Raw genomic sequence first — 26,129 nt, 5'->3', positions numbered from 1 at the left:
AAAGGGGTCGTAAGAAGGAGGAGGAGGGGGCTCCTAACAAAAGACCGGGGGCTCTCTTTCGACCGTCGGTCGGAACGTGCGCGCCCTGGCAAGAGAGGGTTCATCCGAAGGAGTGCAGGGGCGCCCGGCCAGCGAAAGCGCCGGTAGGGATGCGTCTCGTTAGCGGGCTCACTCGCCCCACCCCACCAACGTTTCGCTCAGCTTCAGCGAGGGACAGACGGGACGGCGACGCCGATCGCAACTTGAGCCGTGCAGCGCACATACACGAAAGCGATGGGGACGACCTCCGGCTGGTTGCACTCCTTTCCTTCTCTGCGTAGCGCAACCATCTCCTTCGCGCGGAAGATTGTCCTGACGACGCCATGGGCCGAGTGCGAGGCACGCGCCGAGAAGGGAGGGCCTCCCGTGGCCGATAAAGAACAATAGAGTTAGCGGGCGTGGAGAAAATAAAAAGGAAAGAAAAGAGAGAGTTGGGGCGGGCAAGCAGGGCAGTTGGCGCATCGAGTGCGAAGAGTTGAGGAGGGAGGCGCAACGTGAGCGCGCGTGCGGGCGTGATCCGTTTGTCAATCTGGTGCCCACTTGCCGAGTCACGGCGTGCGGCCAGGCGCGAGGAACGCAAGCGCCGTCGCCTGTGCTGCTGTTGCTGCTGCCGGCACCCGCCACTTCAGACGTCTTGGGGCCACTCCCCGAACACCTTTGCCTCCAAACACGGGGGGTGTCGGCTGTCTCGGACTCTCTCACTCCCTCCGGCGACGGTTTGAGTGGACCGAGCGCGCTTAGCTGTGTCGCTCCGCGCGCTCCGTTTCTTGCAGTGTTTGCACGCTGTCTATTCTCCACCCGCCCTTCCTCCCTCTTTCTATCTCTCTCTCTCTCTGGGCTGTCATCTCGCGCTCGGGTTAAAGAATGCCCGATGTGTCCTATAGGATCCGCGCAACGGAACAAAGGGCTCCTCCTGCGCCTCCCCTCCCTCTCCGTCCGATCTGCGCGCAATTGTGTGCGCCACTGGGCGTCCGCAAATCGAACCGGGCACAAGGCAGACCCCGGCTTTGGTGGTCCGCGCGCACCTCCGGCATGCCCGAGGGAGGACTCGCAAAGGCAGGTCCGGAGACTCACGTACGCGCCCTGCATCCACAATCAGATCTGTAGCACGACGCGCGCGTCGCCCTTTTCTCCGCCGGCTACTCTTCGCGGATAACTGTTATACAGACGCACGAGCTCCCTGCCCAGTACGAACAGACGCGTGGAGTAATTTGATTCGTCCTTTTACTTTGCGACTTCGCGGCCTTGCGTATACCTCGCGGTCACGTTTCGTTTACACACAACCCTGCGTAGTCTTGCGGTCCTTTATTCGCAATGCATCAAGCCTTCAAGTGAACCAGCGACCTGGGAGATCGGTACCATATTCTCAATCCATAAATGCAGACAAACAAATGATTAACTACATATCCATTAGGTTGCTTTACCCGGAAGGAAAAAAAGCAAGCTCATCAGAAAGCAAGCAAGCTAATCAGAAAGCAAGCAAGCAGGAGTGTGGAGCATAGAGTTACTGTATACGCACTGTACATAAGGGGACCATATACGGTAGCTCTATTCTCGACGGCTTGCCCACTCTATACTTAACTCATCATCGCTTTACCATTCAGGCCAACGAGGCATGAAAAAATGAGCTTGTTCCTCATGGCGTCCGTGAGTGAGGCTTCAGTAAAGAAAAGAATCGGACACTCCCCGTTCTCTCTCGAACGGTGAACTTCGTGGGAAGGCAATGTTTACACTAATCAGCCGCAGGGCAAATTTCTGTCACGCACACGTTGGCAACGAGAAGTGCGCGATTGAAGACGCTTTCTTTTATTAAAGATAAAGAAAAAAACCATGCAGATCTCACGCACTGTGGGAATCGACGAAAGCGAAGCTTTGTCTGCTTCTTGAGCTCATTGACGTTATTTGGCGGCGATATATTGACGGCATGCGACAGTCGTGACGTGATGTCCAATGTTACCTTGCCTGCTCCGCTCGACGCTTTATGCCAGCCTTCGTCTCCTCGGCACTAAGTGCACGCTTCGGCGCCATTCTGGGTTGTGGCGTTGTCGCTCACAAAACTGCTCCCTCTCTCTCTTTATATTCCCTCGTTAACATTCACACCAACTCCTCCCTCTACTGTCGTTGCTGTTGCGAGTGAGCACGGAGACAAGTGCGGAAGCGCCTGCACTGCATTTGTGGGGGGTCACGCCTAGTTACGGCGTCAAGAGCATTGTGCACGTGCTACGCGGCGTAAATGCTGACACGAGCTTCTAGGGTCGTCTTTCCTTTGTGCCACACTCTTGTCGTGTACTAAGACGGCAGCGTAAAGGGCCCCGTCTCGCAGAAGATACGCTGTCAACGCCGCGTGCGTCGCTTGGCGACTGATCATTTTGACCCACAACCGCGCGGGCCCTCCATGTGGCGCATACCTTGTCTTACGTTCTTCACAAAGTTATTCCTCGGAATTTTCAGAATGACAGCTCATAAACAAATGTAATGAAAGAAAACACCGACAGCGCGTGCCTTTTATGTTTTTGTGACATGGCCCCGTCTCAACCACGTCCTGACGAGGCCGACGTTAGCGGCGTGCAGGACCACCGCAGCAGCAACAGCGGAAAGTCGAAGAAAAAGGCAAAGAAAGCTTCGCTTTGAAGTAGCACTCAAAAGCGGACGCCCAGATGAACGTGCAAATTGATAGGCGCTTCAGCACGCAAAGCGTTTCTAGAATCGCTGCCCCAAAACGAACAGAAACCGGTTAGCAAGCGCCTAACGAAAGCCCCTCGGGCAGGTACACGTGCTGAAATGCAGCAACAATCGATTTCTAGCCCGGCATTCAAGACACGCGCGGTTCCAGAGACGGCGCGCGCACTATCCGCTAACTAGATTCTCACGCAAGGTTTCATTTTGGATGTCGTTTCGTGTCGAAATGGCTCCCGGCTCCCTCACAATACTTGACGGGTAAGGGAAACTGCGAGTAAGAAAAGAAAGAGGACTACAGAGAGAGAGAGAGAGGGGGGGGGGCAAGCAAGTGTAGAACGCTAAGAGTCGGACGAGCACGGAACTTGCGCCCTACGAGACACATATGCCTTTGCACTCAGCGCTGAAGACATATACAGATAGGCCTTGACACACGTACTAGAGCGTGAAGAATAAGTTTGCTTTCGAGAATCGGCGAGAAAAGTTGAACCGCAAAAGCCACATACAAGAAACTGAAAGGAGAGCAGACGATCTCCTGTCAGGAGACGGCCTCGTGGAGCCGCTTCAAAATCGACGAGCGCTCTCCCAAAGCGCGGCGAGCAGTTTCCAAAAAACGGGAGAACAGAAGCACCGAGCTCCCTCGTGCCGGCGGTAGCGGCACAAAAGGCCACGTCCGCTGAGATTGTCGTCGGCTTCGCACCAATTACGGAATCGTGACAAGCGAAATATTGAGTCGACGAGGAAATAAAATACGTAAAGTGTACAGACGACGAACGACACCTCACCTACACGGGAGGGACAGGGCGACGGCGCCAAACGCGCCAGCGAAAAAGACGAGATGTACAGGCACAGTGCGGTGCCGACTTGGATCGGCGTGAAACACGTCCTTGCGGGCTCGCCGATGCGTATCGAAATCGCGTGTAGCGACGAAACAAGAATTTTCGCCAGAGGCGAAGAACACCCACGCCAGCGTACAAAGGGCGAACGGAATTGAAGAAAAAAAGAAACTATAAGAATTTAGCGCGAGAGCGACGCGGCGGGAATGAAGAAGCTTCGACTGCAACGCAACGTGAGCAATAGCAGCAGCCGCCACTTTGAAGTGTGCAGCGAGACGGTCACGAGCAAGAACCGAAAGAGAAGAGTCTTCTCTATAAACGACGAAGGAGGCTCGTCGCTTTCAGCTACCCCCCCCCCCCCTTAATGCCCTTGCCTCTTGCTCGCCATCGACCTCGCCGCAAGACCTTCGGCTGCGCGCACACACCTTCCCACTTGAGCCCCGCCCCACTCTGCTCTTCACCAGCCTCGCTGAGAGAGAGAGAGAGAGAGAGAGAGAGAGAAGTCAGGAACGCAGGAGCGAAGGGGGCCAATACGCATGCGGCCCCGCGTAGAAATGAGATTGCTCGGGACAATTCCGTTTCTCAGTCGGAGGAACCGAACGAAGCCAGGCTGTCGAAAGAACAAACAACCCGAATGCACTGTCGCGGCGTATATCAAGAAGCACGTGCGTGCGGGTCCCTCTAAACAAGCGTGCCGCGAGGAGACGCCGGTGGAAACAAGCGCAGCCGTGCTCCTTTGTCTACTCATCTACATTTCTTTCTTTCTTTTGGCTCGTCCTGTCTGAGCCGAAAACTAGAAAGAGAGAGAGAGAGACAGCAAAACGCGCAACCAGCACCTCGCTGAAGTGGCAGCGGGAAAAGGGGGCGACGAGCTGCTTTTGTATTCGTGCGCCGTACCACAAGACACGCGGCAGGCGTCACGAGTTCAACGGCGCGCGCGTCGTCTTCCGTCGATTCCGTGAGCCGACGACATCGCCTCTTTGCGTCACGCGTCGGCGCGCGCCCGGTCAAAAGGAAAACGAGCCGAGCGCGGCAGATTGAACGCGGCGCGCCAACGAGCCGATCCGCACGCGGTGTCGCAATAAGCGAGCGTTCGCTGCATCGCGAGAATTCGGCCGGGAGGCGGCGGCTGCAACAGCCTGCACTATATTGCATAGTGTGGCACGCGTTTCGAGCGAAGCTATAATGCGTTTCCTTCGTCTAAGCAGAGTCTGTAGAAAATGGTCACGTCAGTGAAAATCAAGGAAACAAAATCGCGGAGAATTTGACTGCCCTGGAAAAAAAAAAAAAGAAACAGCCGACTCGCTGGAATGCTCCGCGTTTCCTATATACGTATGCGTGTCTATGCACGTAAGCTATCGACTTTTGTCGCCTGTAAAGCGCAGCAAGCTCCGCTGAGCGGAACAATCACGGCCTGCCAGAAGCCCCCCGGCCACTGAAAATGTAGCGTCTGTAAAGAAGAAGCGGATACCGTCCTTTTTTATGGCCGTGCCGTAGCGGCCTTGATTACCGCAAATTATGGGTCGTGCTTCCACAAATCAGCGGCTGCGAATAAGCAGCGGCGAACAACGTACGCTACGGAAAGTAGAAAAGAAAGAAGAAGAAAATGAACAGAAAGAAGCAAAACCACCCTGCCGACGACATCGGAACACAAACGGGCGCTTAAGAAACGGACAGAGGGAATACGTCAACTTCGTGTTTCGTTCTCTTGATCGCTAAGCAAGCGGAGAAGGAAAAGTAACGTCCTAATATCCCCGACAAATTTCATGCGCAGCACACCACGCACAAGAAGAACAAAAAGAACGAAAGCCATAAAGAATGCACACGCATGCACGCGCACACACAGATACACACACGCGCGCGCGCGCATACACACACAAGGAAAGTATGAGAGAGAAACGATATGTCTAACCCAGACGCTCACGCAGTGTCTAACGCTTCGCCTAACTGAAGTTATCCCTGTTCGTATAAGAACCACGCGTAACGTCGCCTCCAGCTGCGTCGGGAACCAACTGAAGCTGTCGCGTTAACTATAGTAACACACAAAGTGAAAATATCACAGTATCGCCATAAGGTCGAAGTATTGAATGCGACAGCAACAGGTTAGAATACGAGACGAAGCGTGGGACTTGTATACCTATAGAGGCAGTATCAATTGATGTAAATGTAAGCTAAGTAAAAACGAGCTGTTGTGCCAGGGGTCCTCTGCTTGGATTCTGCCATCGGACAATTTCATTTCTGTTCATAAACTAAAGCCAACGTCTTTCTTAGCTACTTTGCCACCACATTTCCGCATCTAGATGTTTCAAATCATTTTCCTGGGCCGATCCGGGAGGTATCGCACAGCCTCGCCAATAAAATTACGCCATTTAAAGGTTCGGGCTCTGTTAAGGTTTCCCACTTTTAATATTGAAGTCTGAGAAGATTTAGGATAAAAGGCAGGGGCTGTCGGTGCTTTGTTTCACGACATTCGTTTGTGGGCTACCATTCCCCAAATTCTGAGGAATAGTTTTGTCAAGAATGTGAGACCTGGCACGAGCAGCATTAGTGATAAAATGATGTGGCAATATAACCCGCATATACCACAGCTAATATACCATGGCGGCGCATATATATGCCTTTGAGCGACGGTTTCGCGTTTCCCCAGACGCGGAAGGGAAAAGCCGCAAAATGAGTAAACATTTACGTGCACTCAGTGGTGCGTTCTGCCTCATTTAACTGCTACTGGTAAGGTGTTTATATTTTGTCTTCTCCCGCCTGAACTGACGCGGATTAAAACGCGGAGCTCTTTTCAGAAGCGCTCTCACTTGTGCGCGCTTTGCCTCCGTAGCTTTTCCTTCATAGCCACGGGAAGTTGTCCGCGAGTATACCAGAGTCGCTGTACTGCCATCCACGGCTACCGCATTCCGTAAGCTTACTTCGTTCACGGACAAGCTATAGATGTTTTAGCATGTCCGTAAGCGCTTTACTTTTTACGGAATACCGGGTAACCGGAGATTATATATATATATATACGTGCGATGATGACGGTGACGATTTACTGACATTCGCTTTGAAACAGGGCTGTGACAAATAGTCACCTAGCATGTTTGAGTTACTCACGTATGTTATATACGCTTTTCATTCGAGCGTTTTTGTATACATCTCTTTAACCTGTTTTGTGTTCCTCGAAACTTTTCTAACTACCTTGCGCCGCTACCTATGCCTATAACGGATCCGGTCGTCTCAATCTCTTTCCAGTTTTTTTTTTTTTTTAACCAATAGTCTAAACGTCTTTTGCTTATCTGGACTGGTGACCGGTTGATGCTTCCATTCAGTTTAAATCCAAGCCAAGCGCTTTTGGAAAGTGAGTACGTTACCTACGGTTTCTCACTGGGTGAATCCCTCCGCATTCCATTCGGATGTGCGCAACCATTCCATTAGGGTGGCGCCATCAAGCGGCGCAGGGTTTAACCAGAAAGGGCACGGGTCTCATTGCAGCGACCAACCATATTACACTAAAATGCTGGCGTGAAGCGTCGGCAGCTATGCCGTCATTAACATGCAGTCCTTTTTCGCATTTTGTTTCGCTGAGAACGCTCAAGCAACGCGAGTACGTCTTTCGAACGCGTCGAGTTTTGAAAAAGCGTCCCAAGGTGTCGCAACCAACGTTCCACCGCTGTCCTCGGCTGCGGTAAACCCAGCATTCTGTAAAGAGTAATGAATGTGCAGGGAAGCTGGGACTCTCATTCTCTCTCGCGTGACACGTAGCCAACGTAGCGACGTTTCCAGAGCGCAGAATGCTACGAGCAAGCAACGCCTGCACGTCAGAACGGAATCGCTCCGGCCGCGGCGCCTCGTCAGTCGAGCATTTCAAACACTCGCCCGCGACCAGCACGGGCCTCTTGAGCGTAGACCAACGCTCTCACCCGATAAAAAAAGTCGGCGCGATGTAGTCGCAGATCACGTGGTCCGCCCATTTTCGCTCACGAGGTCGTATTAGCGGGTGGCGCTGGACGATTAACGCATCGAGTGCCAGGCATATGTTGCAACGTACGCGTGACAAGATCTACAGACGGCCTGTCAAGTGTCAACTCGGCGGCAGTTCGAGGCGAGCAGCAGTTGCCGTTCACACGGAACGAGGACACGTTGCCGTTGCTGTTGACTATTGTAAATCAGAGGCGATGAAGCCAGGTACGGGATGCAAGAATCTTGAATAAGGAAACAAGTGGCAACCAGGTTCCAAATGTACATACGCGACTGAGCTTTCGTTACTTCGTGCGACGCTCCTCAGACCGAAACGCTTCCGCTTCCGTCCGCGAACACCAACAAACGGGCGGGCGGAAAAGACGGTGGCTTTACACGACAGCCCGTCGGGAACGGCTTGCACCCGCGTACCGAAATCAGTTACTTCAACCGAGTTCATTCACGAAACGCCGAGACGAAATACGACTCCGACTTCCGCTAAAACGTTATCCTTCCTCGAAGAGGAGAAGGTGTCCTGTTTGCGACCAGACGCCGACAGCAAAAGGCGACAGAAGGCGACAATAAACTCCCAGTGGAGACGGGCGATGGAAAACATAAAAGAAAATAATTGAGAGCTTCGCGTCACGTCGCGTACAGAAAGTGAAACGCGAAGAGTGTGCTTTTTTTTTTTTTTCTAGACGGGATAGAAAAGGATCATAACAACGCCGGAGGCGAAAAGCTCGAGTGCAAGCCGCTTCACGCAAGTGTTTGCGCTCCGCAAGAGAAAGGAAGGCGGAAAGCATGTGGCAAAAAAAAAAAAAAAAAAATCTCCCGGGCTTTTTCCCGGCGCACAGATACTAAGAACGAAAAAAAGAAAGAAAGAGATAAGCTGCATGTACGAAGCAAGAAATGGTGGAGACAAAGCTGCGTCAACGCCACTGTCGTCCTACAACTGCGCGTATACGCGCCATCCGGATGCCACTTACTCTTTCTCTTCCTTCCGCTGTAGAGCCTTCTTGCGTCTCAACAAAAACTAAAAAATAAAAATAAGGATAAAGATAATGTAAAGGACGGGCAGCAGTTCTAAAGTCTACTCGCGCTGTAGGGCTCGAGAGGCGACTTACTTGAGGAGAAATCCAGACGGCATGGGGAATAGAAGAGCATGTGAAAAAAAAAAAAACGAAAAGAAAAAAGAAAGAACAAGAGAGTACTAGACAAATACGAATGGCTCTCATAGACAAAAAGAAATGACCCGCGAGCAGCGCAAGAGGCTAACGGCGGAATCCTTGGGACGTATAAGGCGCAACCAGACACGTAACAACGAGAAAGAAAAACAGAAAAAGAAGGACAGGCGTCCCTCCTTCGGGAGATGCGCGAGCGACTGCTTTTTAGTCCACGAAAATCCGGCGACGCAATGTACAAAGCGTGCGTGCGTGCGTGTGTGTGTGCGTGTACGAAAAAGATGGAACCAGAGACAGCCAAAGGAGAAGACAGACGGCATTCATCTACGAAAGAACTCAAACAGAGCAGAATGGCTGCTTGTGGCGCGAGAGAGAATTTTTCACTGCGGTGTGCACTGCACCCCCCCCCCCCCACACACACACACACAAATAAAGAAGAACAAGGGCAGTGAGAGGGACCCACCCCTTCATCCGCCGTTCACTCGTGTAACGAAAGGAAGACGCGTGGTCCCGTTCACGCGAGACCGCGTGTCGTAGGCCGGGACAAAAATAAGAAGCGCCGCTCGATTGGGAACAACAGCGTGTCAGCATCTTTCTCCCGATTACAGTGGAGCAAGCCTGAAAGCGGTGGAAGTAAGCAGCCTGACAAAAATGAATAAACACGAGGGAGAGTGAAGGGGGTAGAGGTTTTAGTGAAATGGCCAGCATATGTGCGTGGTACAGTGCGGGCTGCGCCAGACACACAGCGACAAAGAAAGGAAGGCACGGATGAGCCTCTCTCTTTCATGCGTGTATTTCTCGCGCAACCGGCACAGTATGGTCCAGTACCAACTCGGCCAACATTCAGCCGTTCTCTTTAATATATTCCTTGGTCAGAGATAATTCGTCAAGCGGAGAGGAGACCAAGCGGCACGATGTCTCGTACAAAAGTGTCACAACTACACCCCCTTTTTTTTCTTTTTTTCAGGAAACAAAACAGCTGGTTAAGAACGATAGAAACATCAGCACAGCCAATGCGTTTACAGGACCGAACTTTTGCGCTCAAGTAGTTCTGTTTCAAGGCGGCAAAACAAAGGGTGCGAATGACGGCGAACTCCAACTTGAAAACGACAGTGTTCGCTTCCTGTGGCTAAGATGAATATCGGCATCATGTCAGGTTTTTGAAAAGACGGGAGAGCTGCCTAGAAGAGCAACATCAGATACAAAACATTGAGCAACATTAGTTGTCGATTACGACTCCGCCGAAGCTCCTGTATCGCACTCAAGCGTTGTTAAACTTGCCAACAACAAGCGCCTAAATTAAACACGAGGTTGCTGGTCAACTCGCATGTCGCGGTGTACGCCAGTGCAAGCGTATGCAAAGGAATTATACTACACATTTCATTCACAAAACTGAGCTGTGTACAGCTCACGGGGCGACAGTGAGATAAAAAATTGATGTGCAGATCCAATACCAACTGTGGGAATCTACGTTATACGGAGCATTTTTGCAGGTATAGTTGTGATCAAGAATTTTTAGGGGTTCCGCAATATTTTACCAGGTGAATTAGCGTGTTTGTGTACATACCGTGGTTGTGTGTGTGTGTGCGTGACGACAGCATCATGACGACGACCATGTGGAAGACGATCAGATGGCGGCAACAGCATGACCTGTACTACGTCCGTACGACACGAATTTATACCTGTCGATTGTTGCGTTCTCCATAGGTACTCAACGAGTGTTAGCCAGAGAAACAAGGAGGGTGACACTATTTACGACTAAGTGTTAAAATAATAATAAATTATGGGTTTTTACGTGTCAAAACCATGATCAGATTATGAGGCACACGGTAGTGGGCCGACTCCGGAATAATTTGGACCACGTGGGGACGATTCGTTAACGTGAACCGAAATCTAAGTACACGGGCGTTTTCGCATTTCGCCCCCACCGAAACGCGGCCACCGTGGCGTACGACAAAGTGCTCTACAATCGTACGTACTTATGTTTATGTCATGGTGGTCTATGTGAAAACGAGGATGGCATCTGCGCTCCTGCGAAGAAATCGGAAAGCATGAATCACTCGGGCCGATCATGAAGCCGGTACAACGTCACACAGTTTTTACGTTGTGTTATCTGATACGAGGAAAACACTGAGAAATGTGGGCCCATGCCGGAAACAGCGCAGTATGACAAGTACCCCAAAGCGTGAGCGTGTCAGAAGGAAAGAAGACGAGAAGACCCACGCCAAACGTTGCGAAGAGCTGGCTGGCTTTGGAACGAGATAAGCAAGTGTGCGATCGCGGTTTAATGGTTAGAGCACCGGGCTACTACGCTCGAACGCCGAGGTTCTTTTCCGCCATCGCTCACGCATTGATTTTAACCGTTAAGGGCCCCATGTCGCAGAGAATCCGGCGTCGGCGGAGTTGTCCGTGAGCGAAAAAAATGCCGTATATATTTGGGTATATGCATATGCCACGCCTTGCTATACGACATATGCGAGTTATATCCCCATCATTCTATCACTAAACTTGTCTTACGCTTTTGACAAAGTTATTCCTCGGAATTTTGAGAGTGACAGCCCACAAACAAATGTCATGAACCAAAACACCGACAGCGGGTGCCTTTTATGTTAGATCTTCTCAGACTTACATATTAAAAATACGAAACAATAGCACAAAACTGAAGATCATGTAATTTTTTGGCGCGGCTGGGCACAACCTCCGGGATAGGCCCACGCAAGAGGCCGCGTTTCTACCAGAGAGCCCGCGTTTCCCGGTAAACATTACAGTTACATAAGCTGCAGTTGTCGAGAAGCGTGAGAAGCAGTCAGGAATCTTAGAATGTTATCGCATTCCACTCTTGAAGGCGAAGCTTAAGCGTCCTCCAAGTTGTTCCGTCTATCAAAATGAGACGAGACAGCAAGCTACCTACCTTCCTACCGCAATACGACCAGAACGAAGCAAAGAACGCGTCGCATTAAGAAGCAGGGAACGAAATGGAATCAAAGAAGGAATTAAAGCGCGACGGCTGGAAGCCTGACGCAAACAGTGCGTCGAACGTCTCGGGCACGCTGCAAGTGAAAGCTAAAACAATTCGCTGCTGTTGAAGATCGGAGTAAGAATGCCTCACAAAAAAGATCTTACGAAAACTGACACCAGAGCTGGGTTACATGCGAAATCGGACGTTAACGGGGACACTAGCACGCGCCGATGGGCGAAACGCCCGGGAGCACCCGCGAGCGCGCTCACTAACGTCGCAGTAAGCAAGCAGCAAGTAACTTCTCCGGGAGGCGCCGCCGCAGCAGCAGCCAGTGGACAACAACAGGTGGTTCGGAGCCCTCTCACCGCGTTTGAGAGCCAGTCATGACCGTTCACCGCCAACCCATTTCCTTCTCCTTCCCACCCCTTCTCGCCCCTTCTCGCCCCTTCACGAGGCTCGCGCGGCTATTACGACGGGGCTGGATCCACGCGCGGCGAGCGAGGAAACCGCTGGCAGTCGTCGTCGCCACCGCCGGAAAAATTACACGCTCGAGGAACGTCTGCCGCGAAACAAACGAGAAAGCGTAAAAGGACGAAGCAAAAGAAAACGAGCCTTGAAAGAGACGCGCGGTTTCGAGCACTGATCGGTTCCTTTATGGCGAAAAACCCGGAGGTCCACGGCGAGAGCGCTCTTCTTCCTGCAAGCAGTCGCAGGGGGCCCGCTCACGCCGCTATATTGCGTCGAAGCTGCTGCCGCGTTGTGTTTACATCGCCGTCGTCGCCCCCGCTGTCGTCATCGTCGATGTTATTGCCTCCTCATACAGCATTTTGCGTATGCGGGGGCGCATACGTACATGTAATTTCGCTGGAGTAATCCTGAGAGCAACGGCGAGGATCTTTCTTTTTGGTTCTTTTTTTTTTATGACTGCGCGATGTAAGCAAGCTCGGCACAAGCCGCGAATTAGAATATAGTCCGACAGAGCGCTGAGCAAACGGGTACGGATTCTTGGTAAGGGAAGGCCAGGTGTACGAAAAAGAAAACCTATAAGGACAACACGAATGCCCGACGAGGAAACGGGCAGTTTACGTTGTCCGCAAACTTATTAGCGTTTGCAGAATAGCCGGTTGCCGGTGAGGTGAGCAATAACGGAGGTCGCGACATCTGGTGACGCAGTTTCTAATCAGAGAGCATGCAAAACTAATACTGCAGTGACCTAAATATGCGACACCAGGGATGGCGTAACGCGTAGGTAAGGACATAATCCGTTAATATACAATACTTCTATATTTTTTTTATACGATAACACTACCGTGACACAAAAGTTGTCAAAGACGCTGTAGTTAGACTTGAACGCCACAAGATATCGCGACTAACTTCGCTATACAGCCATCCACGGCTCTGGTAATCCGGCAATCCGCAAACGTTCAGAAGTTTCGGACAAACTAAAACTGCATAATACTGAGCATTAGGAACGGGTCCAATTTTGTCTTACGAACCATTCTAGAGCAATATCATTTTGTAAACTGCCAAGGAGTTCTGCGAAGCTGACCTCCGTCGGATACTAATGAGTGCACTGAGTGAAATGTGCATTCACAGCTTGGCCACAGAACGTATAAACGCAAATAAACCTGAACTGCACGACTAACACTCAAGTTTGGTGGGAGAAGGTGTGGTGGCAGAGCGATTGGTCATTCCTCTTCACAGGCAGAAGCAAGATAGACGAGGAAATGAGTAACTCAGCAGGATGCTACGATTCACATTGTGCGGCAATGAAAAGAACAGATGCCAAACACTTGGGACACGGCGTGCCTAATCGTCACGCTCGTCAACATGAGAAAACTTGTCCGTCGGGTGTGTGCGACGGGATTATATGCGCGGAATATGTAAATATTAATCGCCTCTGTCCTACGTTCAACTCTTTTACGCCAAGCAGTGCTTTCCCTCCCAGGACCCTCTGTGTGGGTTGACCCGACGCGGCCTACGTTCAGCCCCTCTTCGCTAAGGAGTGGTTTCCCTCCCGTGCCCCTCCGTGTAGAATGGCCCGACGTGTCCTGACAAGGCCCTCTATCAGGGAGCAGATGAGAATGAGGTTCCTGGGATGCTGGGGGGGGGGGAGGGTGGTATGAGAAAGCCAGTGAGTCACCACGTGTAGTCGGATCGTCTCTGCCCTTGCGTGCAGGTGCACGCACGCCGAACGGTCTGTATTTCTTGTCTTGGAGTGCCCCGCTCACCGGTAACGACGTAGTGAACTTTGTTATTTGTTTTTACATCACCTCGTCTTGCCTGCCGAACCCTCTCAGATGGTCAACCTGGTTCGAGCTCCAAGCAGACGCTGTTGAAGGTCGCAAAACCTCGTCCCCCTAACAACTCGTAACCAGCGGTGGGACATGGATCTACAAACCTCGTCTACCAAGTCGCAACTGAATGCAGCATTTGCGATGGTCTACGCCGGATTCTTGGCTGCAAGGTGGGGAGAGTAGGACTTTCTTTTGCCAGGTTTTGTTAAAGGGTTAGAACAGAACGGGTAATTCAAGCCGTTGTTCTCGCCTAGTTAGGTTGCGGCAAGATAGTTGTGTAGCACACAGTAGAGAGGGCAGCACTGAGAACAGCCATGAATTTGAAGTAATTGCGTAGACCGGAGTTGTCGGAGCTGGCGAAGGAGTTGCACCTGGAAGTCACTGACGCACTCTGGAAACAAGAGTTTGATTGAAGCTATTCTCGCTCTATAGGCTAAAGATGATGCTGCGCTTACGGCATGCCTGTAAATCATTTGAGAGGGAGACTGCAAAACGTCAGGCAGAAGAATGCGAATAACGGGAACGTGAAGAACAGAAAGAACGCGAGGATAGGGAACACACACTTGAATTGCAGCGACTCGAGCTTGAAATAGCACGCGCTCGAGCAAGAGGGCAGAAGCGCGAAGGAAACAGTGCCGGAGAGCGCGTATCTTTAAAGATGACAGAGTTAGCGAGGCCCTCTAATCTCGTAGAGGACACTGGTTTGTTCTTTCTGACCTTCGAGCGGACGTGCGAGATGCAAGGGTTCTCCCACGAATCGTGGCCCCAGCGCCTGCTCACACTGCATGTTACCGGGCGAGGCAACGAACGTAATCGCTCGCTTAACCAGGGAGGAAGCAGAGGATTATGGTAAGTTAATGTCCAGTTTGCAAAGGAAGTATAGGCTGTCATCGGAAGCATTCCGGAGGAAGTTCCACGAAATGGAAAAGGCTAGGAATGAGCCCTGAACATAGAGAGAGAGAGAGAGAGAGAGAGAGAGAGAGAGAGAGAGAGAGGAGAGTTCAGGAAAGGCAGGGATGTTAACCAGTCAATAGTCTGGTTGGAATTGGCATATAAGCTTATGTCAAACACGGAGGAATGGCTCAAGGAACAAAAAACCTACGGTGACCACGCGAAGGTTGTTAAGTGCTTTCCAGTTGAAGAATTTTATAACCGGTTACCTGAGAACGTCACGTACTGGGTTCAAGAGAGGCCAGAAGTTAGCACGGTAGCCAGAGCCACTGAACTAGCCGAGGAAATGGTGACGCGTCAGGCTGCGCAGTGTAACAAGGCAAAGACAGTGTTTTATCGGTCGGTTGCAATGATGAGAACATGAAGCTGCTCGAGCCGTACAAGCGCGACCGTGAGGTCAACGGGAAACCATGTCGCGTACTGCGCGACTCCGCGGCTACTACGGACGTGGTTCGCAGCTCTTATGTGGAACCTGAGGTGTTTACGGGTGAATGCACCTGGATTAAGCAAGCTGTAGAAGCTCACGGTGCATGTATTCCGGTGGCAAAGGTATCTATTGAAGGTCCTTTCGGCACACTTGAGACGGAAGCTGCAGTATCGCCTACGCTTCCTCCGCAGTACCCTTACCTGTTCTCAAATAGGTCGGATCAGATTCTGCGCGAGAAAGGGCTAATGTTCGGGGAGGCTAGCATGACGGCACTAACGAGATCGAAAGTTCGTGAAGTAGCTGCAAGGGCCGTAGCGGAAACGGCAGTAACTGAGGTGGATGGCTGTTCGAAGCCTCAGAACGCGTAGATCGAGAATGCCGCCGCGCTGCAACCACAGGAGTTTGGATCCGCGCAGGCAAAGGTCCCGGTAGGGGCAGCAGCCGAGTTATTGCAAGAGCAGCAGCCAAATTAGTTTGTAGCGCCTATGTCGGAAGGCCTACAGCGACTGTTAGACAGTTCAGCATTGAAGTCCGAGCAAAACAAGGGCCCCATCCTGCGGAACATCCGAAGCAACCTAAACGAAGGTGTAACACGGGTATACACGTTCTCGAAGAATTTTAGGTAGAGCTTCCGGGACTCGTGTCAGTCACTAACGGAGAGGGGCTAGGGAACAACTAAGTCGGGAACTAGTCTCTAAAGCGCAGCTGGAGTCTGAACAAATGACGGAGTTGCAGGAAATCCTGCAAAAATTTCAGATTTATTTGTATGTAGGTCAGGAAGGATATCAGTTCTTATACACGACATAGAGCTCACTTCTTCGGAGCCAGCACGTTCAAAGGCTTATCTAGTGTCACCGCACCAACGTGAGATTATGGATGCGGAGGTTCAAAGATGTTGACTCCATTTGTGATGGAGCGTTGCGAGAGCGATTACGCCTCGCATTTGATCGTAATTGACGTGCCAGGCAAGGATCCGCGTCCTTGCGTAGATTACCGCAGGCTAAACGCGCTCACTAAAGGTCAGATTTATCCTATACCAAACATCGAAGAGCGCATCGACAAAGTTAGTAGCGCCCGATTAGTTTCTACAATGGATCTAGCTCGAGACTATTTGCAGGTTCCGCTCACAGAGCGGAATAGCAGATATGCTGCCTTTATATCTCCGTTGGGAACGTTCCTACCTAAAGTCCAAAGCTTCGGTTTGAAGAATGCACCGCACTGCTTTTTAAGCCTCAGGACACGGAGTTGAGAGGACAAGAAGAGTGCGCCTTGCCTTGCTTAGATGATGTCGCGGTATATTCTGCATCCAGGTCGCAGCATATGCAACATCTGAGCGCAGTGTTGGCCCGCTTGCGTGGAGCAGCCTTAACCGACATGCCATCAAAAATGCCAAATGGCACAAACGGAAGTGATCTATCTCGGTCACGTAATCGGACACGGCCGTCGTCGTACTTCTGAGCTAAAGGTGACTGCGATACGAGATTTCCCGCAGCCTCGCACAAAGACTGATATGTGATTTTCTTAGGGGTGCCGGGTACTATCAGCGGTAAATCCCCAGGTATTTTAAACTAACTAGCGCTCTAACGGATGCTCTTCTAGAAACTGAGCCACATGTAGAGTGCCTCCTGGGCGAAAAAAAAAGGAATCCTCTTTCAGCGGCCCGAACAGCGCGCTGACGAGTCAGCCTGTGCTAAGATCGCCGGACTACACGAGGAGATTTCTGGTTCAGTGCGATGCGAGCGAGCGAGCGAGGCATGGGCGTCGTGCTATACAAAAGGGGAGAAAGCGACGAGGAACACCCCGTCCTTTACGCAAGTCGGAAACTCACCAGTCGAGAACAGGCGTACAGCGCTATTGAGAAAGAATGCGCGAGTCTCGTATGGGCTGTTCAAAAATTGTCTTGATATCTTGCGAGCTCGAGGTTGGTCATCGAAATGGATCATTGTGCTCTCAAATGATTGCAGACGTCTTCCTAAAATGGCCGTTTCCTGCGCTGGAGCCTCGCTCTGTATATACAACAATATATTTTCGAGATACACTATAAAAAAGGGAATCAGAGAGCAATAGAGAATGAGGTTGCGCGGATGGTGGGGAATATAAGAAAGCCAGCGAGCCATCACGTGTAGTCACATCTTTCTTCTCTGCCCTTGCGTGCAGGTGCACGCACGCTGAACGTTCTGTATTTCTTGTCTTGGAGCGTACCACTCATCCGTAACGATGTAGTAAACTTCAGTTATTTGTTTTTGCATCACCTCGTTTTCCCTGCCGAAACCTCTCATGTGGTCAACCTGGTTCGAGCTCCAGCGGACGCTGTTGATGGTCACAAAACCCCCCTAACAAGGAACAGCAGCGCATTGCCACGGTGGATTCTGTTTTACATCTGTAGGACATTTATTAGCACGCGTGCTAGAGATGCGTTTTTCTTGTTTTCCAGCTTTGAAGCTAGTTTAGAAGCGCGATTCGTTTTCCGTAAGTGCTGTCCCCGCATTCGAGAATAATTCAAGAGGGAAGCACGTATACTTATCACCGTTTCTTAGTCATGATTATGGTTACAGTTGCCCAAATTTCTACACGTTTTCAGTGTTCACAGATTCTTTGTGACGCCATATCGAGCAAACCACAACACCTACTTTCGCTTTCATAGAACATATGGATCGTCATATAAGGAGCTACCACAACGAACGTCCAGACCGGCACCGCACGACGCAGGAAACTGTGTCCAACGCCCGCGTCCTTCAAGGAAATACGTCCTCGCAAGACGACCGCGGCAAAATTAGCACGTCTGGAGGAAGCAAAGGTCAGCGTCGTCGCCGTCAGTCCTCACATTTCATTCTTATTATTTCCCGACGTTACGCCTAAACGCACCAGGCTTCTTTCGCGCTTCGCTTCGCCCGCGCCAGCGTGCCAGTTCGCCCGCCCCAGCCTGGAATCAAGGCGTAAATCCAACGAGCTCACCCACAAAATGTTGTAGGTCAGCGATAAGGCAGGTTTATCGAGACTGGTGTGAATACGATTGGACGCGTTGGCTTACTGCACCTGCCAGCTTCCGTGTCTGCAATGTCTTAGCAATAACGGTAGACGTGCCCTGTATGCGCAGCTTCCGTTTGGTCACGTCCACGCGTAGTATCAATTCTATTATTTCGTATCAGTTATTCGCGTAATCATCCAGCAATGATCGTGCATCGAGAGTCGGTAACGCGAGCAAATGTTTCAGAGCCTTTTTTTCCTTTGTGTATTTGCACTGTACCTAGTACTGATGTGAAAACATGCCACGTCATTCGCTCCGACGACGCTAATGCAAACAACCTACACACGGCTTCTCTCCATAAAATTACATTCAGATAAAGTTAATCTCGTGAACTAGCGTGCAATAGGGCTTCACCAACACAGCCATGTTATAAGGTTTCCATTTCTACACTAGACGCCGGCTGCTGTCAAAGCCATGGGGTTGTTCTTCCGCTTTATGCTGAGCAGAATAACCAATGTTTTATTAGCTTCAACTGAGGCTTATCGTGACGTAAAGATTACGCAATTATCAGACGGTTCCGCTCATTTCCGATCGAGTTTCACGCACCGTTAATACGCATGACGGTATATTCAGAGAGTACATCGCGTTTACTGCAAGACTGTTACAAAACAAAACGCGCTTCTTGGCTGTGATTCCCACAATACACGCACCAGGTCCAGCCAAAAGCGTCCCACATACTCCCGCTATAATTTCAAGAAAACGTTGCGGGTACAATCGATTCGCCATTACCAATGCTTGCATACGACATCGACGTAATAAAGGATGTTTAGTGTTTTGCTTTTCTTTCTTTTTTTTAACTGCACGGCGGCACACACGTAATCGACATTGGCTACAGTCGTGCTCGCCGTCAGTCGTGCCAGACACCGCGCGAAAAGAACCACGTGTGATTACCAGAAAAGATCATTCTCCTTCAGCTAGCGCGTACTGTGCCGAATTTGCAGCTCGTGAAACCAAAACCAAGAAACCAGCCTGTGAATCCACCGCCGGTGCTCTAGCTGAGTGCGTACACGGGGGAGCGAAACAATCGCGCCGCTATATTCAAGGCTCGCGACCCCGGAGGGGGTGGGGGGTGGGGGCGGCAAATGAAACGACCGGTGCGCGCGGTCTCGGCCAAAGCGGCCGCCGAGAACAGAGCAGTGCACCGCGCGCGGCGTGCTATACACACACACCTGGCGCAATCGGCAGTGCCGCTTCGCGTGCAATGCGCGGCCTATTCGTGGCAGGCGATGCTTCGGCTCCACCACCGCCGGTTTGTGCTGGCGGCGGCATACGGGCGCATTGTGGCGGCCGCTTCCGGAGTGCTGCGGCTGGCCCGTCGGGTGTCCTTGCCTGGATGCCTGAGAAGGCGGCTACAAAAAGCAAGCGATCCATCAACGCCACGGGAACCAAGCTCTCTGCGCCCCCGACAACACAAAAGGGGGAGAAGCGGGGAGGGACACGCGGCCGGCGCGAGTTCTCGCGCGCGGTCTCTCTCTCTCTCTCGACAGAGATGAGCATCCTGAAGAAAGCTCCTCCGCATCCTCCGTTATCTGGGACGGTACACCCAGCCAGCGCCGAGTGCGGTCGGCTATTACTGTCCGCGCATCTGTGTGTTTACGCGAGCGCACGCGCGAGTGCAGTCCGTGTGTGGCGCAATACCGCGTGCCGCTTCTCCTTGCCAGGTTTCTGCGGAGCCGTTTTCATTGTGTCTGTGCGGGGGCCGTTGTTTCACGCGTGAGCTTCGTTTTAAGACGCGCGCGCGAGAGAGGCACGCCAGGAACACGGAACTCACCCCTGCGACTGGCATCACGAGCTGAGAGACGGAAAAGGAATGGAAGAGAACAAAAATATAAATTCAGCTCGGGCACAGTCCGCGGAGAGTTCAGCCAGCTTCCAACGCAATGCGGTCAAGCGGAACAACTGCCGACCCACCCAAGCTCGCCAAGGTAACCTAAGGGTTACCACGCCTGCGAGCGAGCGACCCCTACTGCCACAAGTGGGCGTCGCCTCAGTGTCTGTGTGCGCCCCCGTGCGTGTGCACTTTCGTGCACATGCGGACACGAGTAAGCCTGTGGGAATGACAAAAGCAGTGCGCCTAATCTTTTTCCTGAGAGTGAGGCGGGGGTACTGGAGCCATGGTGTACATCCGGCTTTAACATGCAGTCGCCATAGCGTTTCAACAAAAAATAAGCGATACTGAGGAGCATGCTTGAGCATGTTTATGTCATTTATCTCCTCGGCGCACAACTTTCAGTAGTTTGCACCCCAATGCGACATGCGTGCACATCCCAAGAATACCTCGCAAGCCGCTTCAACGCGCGCGCAGATAGGAATACTTGCGCGCGAACAAAAGGTCCTGCTGGTAACGAAGAGCGAGCTCGAGAGGGAGCGCACTGACACAAAGGGTAGTTAACAGAAGCGCAGCTTCCTTCCAAAATTTGGTTCGCAGGCGGTGAGAGCGTGCCTTTAGACATATTTACAGACAAAGAGGCACTTGGCGTGATTTTGGCTTCGACAAGCTGCGACGAAGACCACTTGTTCCGCAACGCTTCACGAACGACGCAACATAACACGGAAGAACCGCTCGCACAACGTTGACAGAACGTCAGAATCCAGTTCCTGCCGTCGTCTCAAAGCGTGTCTCTTCTGCTGCCGACTGCCACGTTAGATTCCCGTCGTCGGCAACTCGCGCCTCGACTGTAGGGCCCGGGTGGCTGCTCCTCGTTCGGTCGTTAAAAATATCCTCGCGCGCCGTTATGCGACGCTTCCCTCAAACAAAAGGCAAACGGCACCTGCAAGTGCGGTCACAAGTAGAAAAAAAAAGAAATGAAATAAATAAACGAGACGAGAGAGAGCGGCCGGCAACATCGAAGCAGCAGTGGACACTGACAGAGCGGCCGGCCTCCCGAGCGCGGTGCTGAGGGGCGGCAAAGCTTTCGGCTAGATTCTTGCGGCTCACGCGGATGTCTTGGCGGCTAATGAGCCGAGACAGCGGCGGCCAGCACCGCCGAACTGAGGCAGCACGAGAGCGAGGAGTGGGGAAAAGAGCCTTCCGATCTGGCGCGCGGAACAAAGCCTGCGCGTCGCGCCTTCTCCTCTGCGACGCAGCCTACCAGCTGCTGCTGCTTCTTCTCCTGCTTCCATTTCTGCCTCCTGGCTAGACCCTCTGGGAGAACGCTCTCCGTGCCTTTCTTTTCTCGTGTTCCTTCTTCGCGTCGCCCTCCGCTGTGTGTCTTCCTTCCGCCGGCGATCCCAACGGAGATCGGGATGCTGCGGCTCTCAAAGCGACGAGGGTCCGCTGGCTCGACCGTCGCACAGCCTCCTTTCCCTTCGCCACGATGCTCTCCTCGGTAGAGGCGGCAGCCAGACGGGCGTATATATCTCGGTATACGCCTCGCAAACTGCCTTCCGCCTCGTTCCCCTTGATCAGCCACCGTGCTACGCACAAGCGTGGGGGAACGTGACGGAACCAACTACGAAATGGAACGCGGGAAGAAAGCGCGCGAAAAATGAGACCGTCGAAGCCGCGGTCGGTCGGTCGGGCGTTCTGAGCTTGTTACGAGCGCGGCACACTCTATTTCACTGCGAGACATGTTAACGGCGACCCATGTCATCGCACGTGAAAGGAAAATACAACGCTCCGCGACTGCTAACGGAAGGAAGCCGTAGAGGAGAGAAATAAGGTTCGAGCACTTTCGAAAACGCTTTTCTAAGCATGTGTTCACATCTCTGCGAATACTGCCCCGGCTCACGCGTATTTTGACACGCAGGAGCGAGCTGTTGTTTGGTTGGTTTCAGTGCTCTAGCGGTACGCTCAAGTTGCGTTAGAGGCCATGAAAAAGTTCCTCAGTTTTTGACAGCTTACGATCACTAGAAAGGCACTCGGGCAGTTATATGCTGAAACCCTACCACGAAACCGCAGCAGAGCATCACAGCTCTCGCCGCTAGCGGGCTGTCTCGCCGTGTTAGCCTTAATGAAATCGTGTAGCAACACTGGTACTACGCGGCTGCGCGCATGCACCATCACAAAAGTTACAGCACGTTATATCACAACGCAGCAAGTCAGCAGGAGCCCGTATCAAACTTCATAGCAAAATGTGACATTCAACGAAGACGGTGGCGTGTTAACTGAGGCCGTTATCTCTTCAACAAACCTCCCCGCCTTTCACTTATGACCTCTCTCTCTCTCTCTCTCTCTCTCTCTCTCTCTCTCTCTCTCTCTCTCTCTCTCTCTCTCTCTCTCATCACTTCTGTTCTATCTTGCGTGCGTGTCGCGTAATATATAAATCGAATTGACTAAGTTGTTTCGGGAAAGTATTCATCAGAAGTCGTACACCGCACGGCAAACAGTAGTTCGGTGCTTTCAAACAATGATGCTGAAGCAAACATCCAATTACAGCACTAACTGGATGCGTCAGTGCTTTATGAGACGCAGGGAAATAATCAACTGTAGAAGCGAAAGGACAAAAGCGCGCGATTAATGGCACCAATAAATTAAATCTGGGTAGGCATGATAAATCTATTTAACATGTTTTAAACACAGACCTGTTGTTGTGGACAGCGCTTCGATGAATCGCGTATTTATACATCTATTCTCCAGTTCGTTCACTAAAAGCGCGGGAAGAGTCCTGCGCTAACGAAGTTCTGAATACAGGTTCATTTATTCCGTGACATGAGGTCTGTCATGAGGTCATGACTCATCCGTGCTTCACGTAAAGCCCACACAAAGCTCGCGCGTAGCTTGACACTCTTTTCAAAGTTCCGTTAATTTGTGCAGATGGGATCATCGTCAATTTGTCTAGATCAGCTGGCAGGCTGTATGCAGTAAACAATTTCAGTGCCGGAGGAATGGTTAAAAATCTGCTGACCCACCGCGGTGGTTTAGCAGCTATAGTGTTGCGCTTCTAACCACGAGGTCACGGGATCGAATCCCGGCCGCGGCGGCCGCATTAATATGGGGACAAAATGCAAAAACGGCCGTGTTCGGTGCGTTGAGGGCACGTCAAAGAACCTCACATGGTCAAAATTATTATGGAGTCCCCCACTACGGCGTGCCTCATGATCATATCGTGGTTTTGGCAAGTAAAACTCCAGAACTTTTTGTTGTTGTTGTTGATCTGCTGATTCTTTCTTCTAATGTTGCGCTGTCACCAACTCATCGACGTTTAAGTAAACGTGAGGCGAATCGCAGTAAGAAAAGGGGAAAAAAGAGAGAGAGAGAGAAAGACCTAAGAATAACGCATCAGTCCCGTGTCGGATTGAAGTTTTAGGAAACTGTTTTTTGCCGTCGTGGTATATATGTGTTCCATAACTGCAGACATTTAAAAATGCGGTTTACATTTCGGCGACCATTAAGACGTCGGGTGGTAAACGGAGCGGGCTTGTAACGGCACTGCGACCAGCGGCATTCCGTGACCTGCTGGCGCGAATGAACGCCTCTAACTGAGCCGTGTGACCTCACTGCGCGCGCTGTACTGACGGTACAGTCTCTTTATGTATAAGTTTGGTCCGTATTTCCTCTCTAAAAACTGGGCAAGAAGCTTATGCTGTTCTAGTTAACCTTCTATATGACCCTTCATATAAATATATCTCTCTCTCCTCTAGATAGCGGTAATTTAGCAACTCAGTGAAAACAAGCACCTCACACTAAGACCGTACGCATTCTACGAAAGCGACATGACGCATGAATTGACGCATAAATTGACGCTGCCAGGTAGTAGCACGTGACCGAAAAGCAGAGTTCGCGCGCGACGTTACATGAGCCTTATGGGCCGCGGATTGAAGATGTGACACCGTATGACCAATGACAATGAAAGAGGAAAGCAGGCAGCAGAAGCTCAATTGACCGCGCTCTTCGAGGATGCGTGTGCATTAAGCGTGGCTCACGACTGTCAGGCACTACTCAAGTGGCGCCGCCAGAAACGTAACAAACCTGTGGAATACTACCGCACTAATAAATGTGCATGACAGACAAAACGCTCACGTATAGCCTGCTTTCCCGCGCGCTGAACTATATTTTGTTCTAAATTTCGCATAAGCTTGTAAAAGTGGTCACCAAAAGAAGCACTGCAAGAAGATACACTCATTTTGCTGTCATGCAGAAATATAAACGCATCTTGTGTGACTAGCCTGGATCCGCTGTGAAGCGGCTTTGAGAGAAAGTCGCCCGAACGAAAATAACTTAGACAACCAGAGCTGGTAAGACTAGCGAAATTAGTTATTCACGCTCTCTTTACGTATGCTAAAGTCCTTCAACTTCACTGCGACAGAGGAGGACATTAGCTTCGGGACGCTCGTCCACATCCACACAAGGGACACCTTTCTCCAAATCAAGCTCGTCCGACACTGCCCTAACATTCCGAATATCTTAAAGCATGTTCCCATCAGAGACCGCCCTGCACACCTGGAAATGCGAACACGCCGGACATATGTCAGCGGCCTAACACTGAACGGGCGGCAATCGGAAGGTGCGCCACTTCTCTCGACGCCACCGGCACGCCGTCGCAGTGACATTTCATCCGGAGTGCCACACCGTAAAATCAACATTGCCGCTGGCGCGTGCGATGGCAGGACGCGGCGGCAGCAGCAGCATGCGGTGGCCGCTGTACTACTGCGCCACGCCGTCTGGGCCGCTCCTCTCCCGCCATCGGGACGCGCGCAGCAATGCCGGCGCTGCTGCGGCGGCGACTCGAGCGAGGAGGCACGCCGCGCTGGCCGCGGGGCGCACATGTTCGGCCGGGCAGCGGCAACGCGTTTTTTTTTTTTTCTTTTTCCCTCGGAAGCGGCGTGCGTGGCCGCCCACTCACCTAGCGTCGGCGAGGCTCGAGAGGCTGCGCGCACGGAGGAGCGGAGCGTCGCGGACTCATCAAAGCGGCCCGGGCCAGAAGAGTGGGCGAGAAGAGAGACGTCACAAGAAGGTTGGCTCCAGGAGACACGGGCGCAGGGGAACCCCACGGCGCGACGGCGGCGGCAACACTGGCCGCGGCGGAGGCGGCGGCGGCAGGCGGCGCGCCGTGCCGGCCCGGCGCGCGTGCGCGTCGCGCGCGCCCTCCGGCGGGCGCATCGCTCCCCATCCTCCCCAGCATCTTCCGCATCTTCTTCATCCCTGGCGCCCCGCCCTTGCTCCCCTCCGTCGCTCGCTCGCTCACTCGCATGCGCGCGCTCCCGCCCGCCCGCTCGCCGCGCGCTCTGTGCTTGCGCTGCGGCGGCGGCGGCGGTGTGGATGGAAGGATGATTGCAGGCTGATTGTCGCTTGATTTCCAAACGCGGCGGCGCGCGTTCGCGGGCGCTCCCTTGCACACGACGACGACGGGCGCGGGGGAAATCGATCGCGCACTCTTCCTGTCACTGTTTGTGCCGCCCGACGTTGTGCTTGTGCATTTTTGCCTTTTCTGCAGCTGCCTGCTGCCACTTTGGCACCTGACTTGTCAACAGGCCCGCACTGGGAGAGACCCGCCGGCGCGCAGCGAGACGTGCGCGGTCTCTTCCTCCGCAAGCCAAGAGTTTTTTTTTTTGTTTTTCCTTCTTCTCTTTTTCTCCTTCCACTTTCTCTTTTTCGATATGAGCGAGCAACCTGTTTGCTTCAGCAGTTGGGAAGGCCGTGACGCCTCAGCCTGGCGTGCGCTAATGGTATAGATTATTGGTCTGCCCTGTTTTCTGCGATGAGCAGTCAGCGCAATAGTTTAGAACGGTGTATGTTAAAGACGCCCTAACTGCGCCTAGCCTGGATATGAGAAAATGAAAACTAGCAAAAGAAAGGGCCATTCTTCCACTCGCTTAGGCACTCCAAACACAGCTTCTTTCCATATATA

The 26,129-nt window shown here is 52.0% G+C and overlaps 1 protein-coding gene across 1 annotated transcript in view; it reads right to left on the bottom strand.

Moving 5' to 3' along the window:
• Nucleotides 1–25,283, bottom strand: part of LOC142583133 (poly(rC)-binding protein 3-like) — a 248,227-nt gene extending 222,944 nt beyond the window's left edge. Inside the window, exon 1 of the mRNA XM_075693469.1 lies at nt 25,125–25,283. The gene's annotated coding sequence lies outside the window, so the exon portion shown is untranslated. The remainder of the gene's footprint in view (nt 1–25,124) is intronic.
• Between the last annotated feature and the right edge of the window lie 846 nt (nt 25,284–26,129).

Source organism: Dermacentor variabilis, chromosome 5 (genome assembly GCF_050947875.1).
Source record: "Dermacentor variabilis isolate Ectoservices chromosome 5, ASM5094787v1, whole genome shotgun sequence".
Taxonomy (NCBI): Eukaryota; Metazoa; Arthropoda; class Arachnida; order Ixodida; family Ixodidae; genus Dermacentor; species Dermacentor variabilis.
The sequence above is the reverse complement of the archived record's forward strand: the minus strand, read 5'-3'. Positions and strand labels throughout refer to the sequence as shown.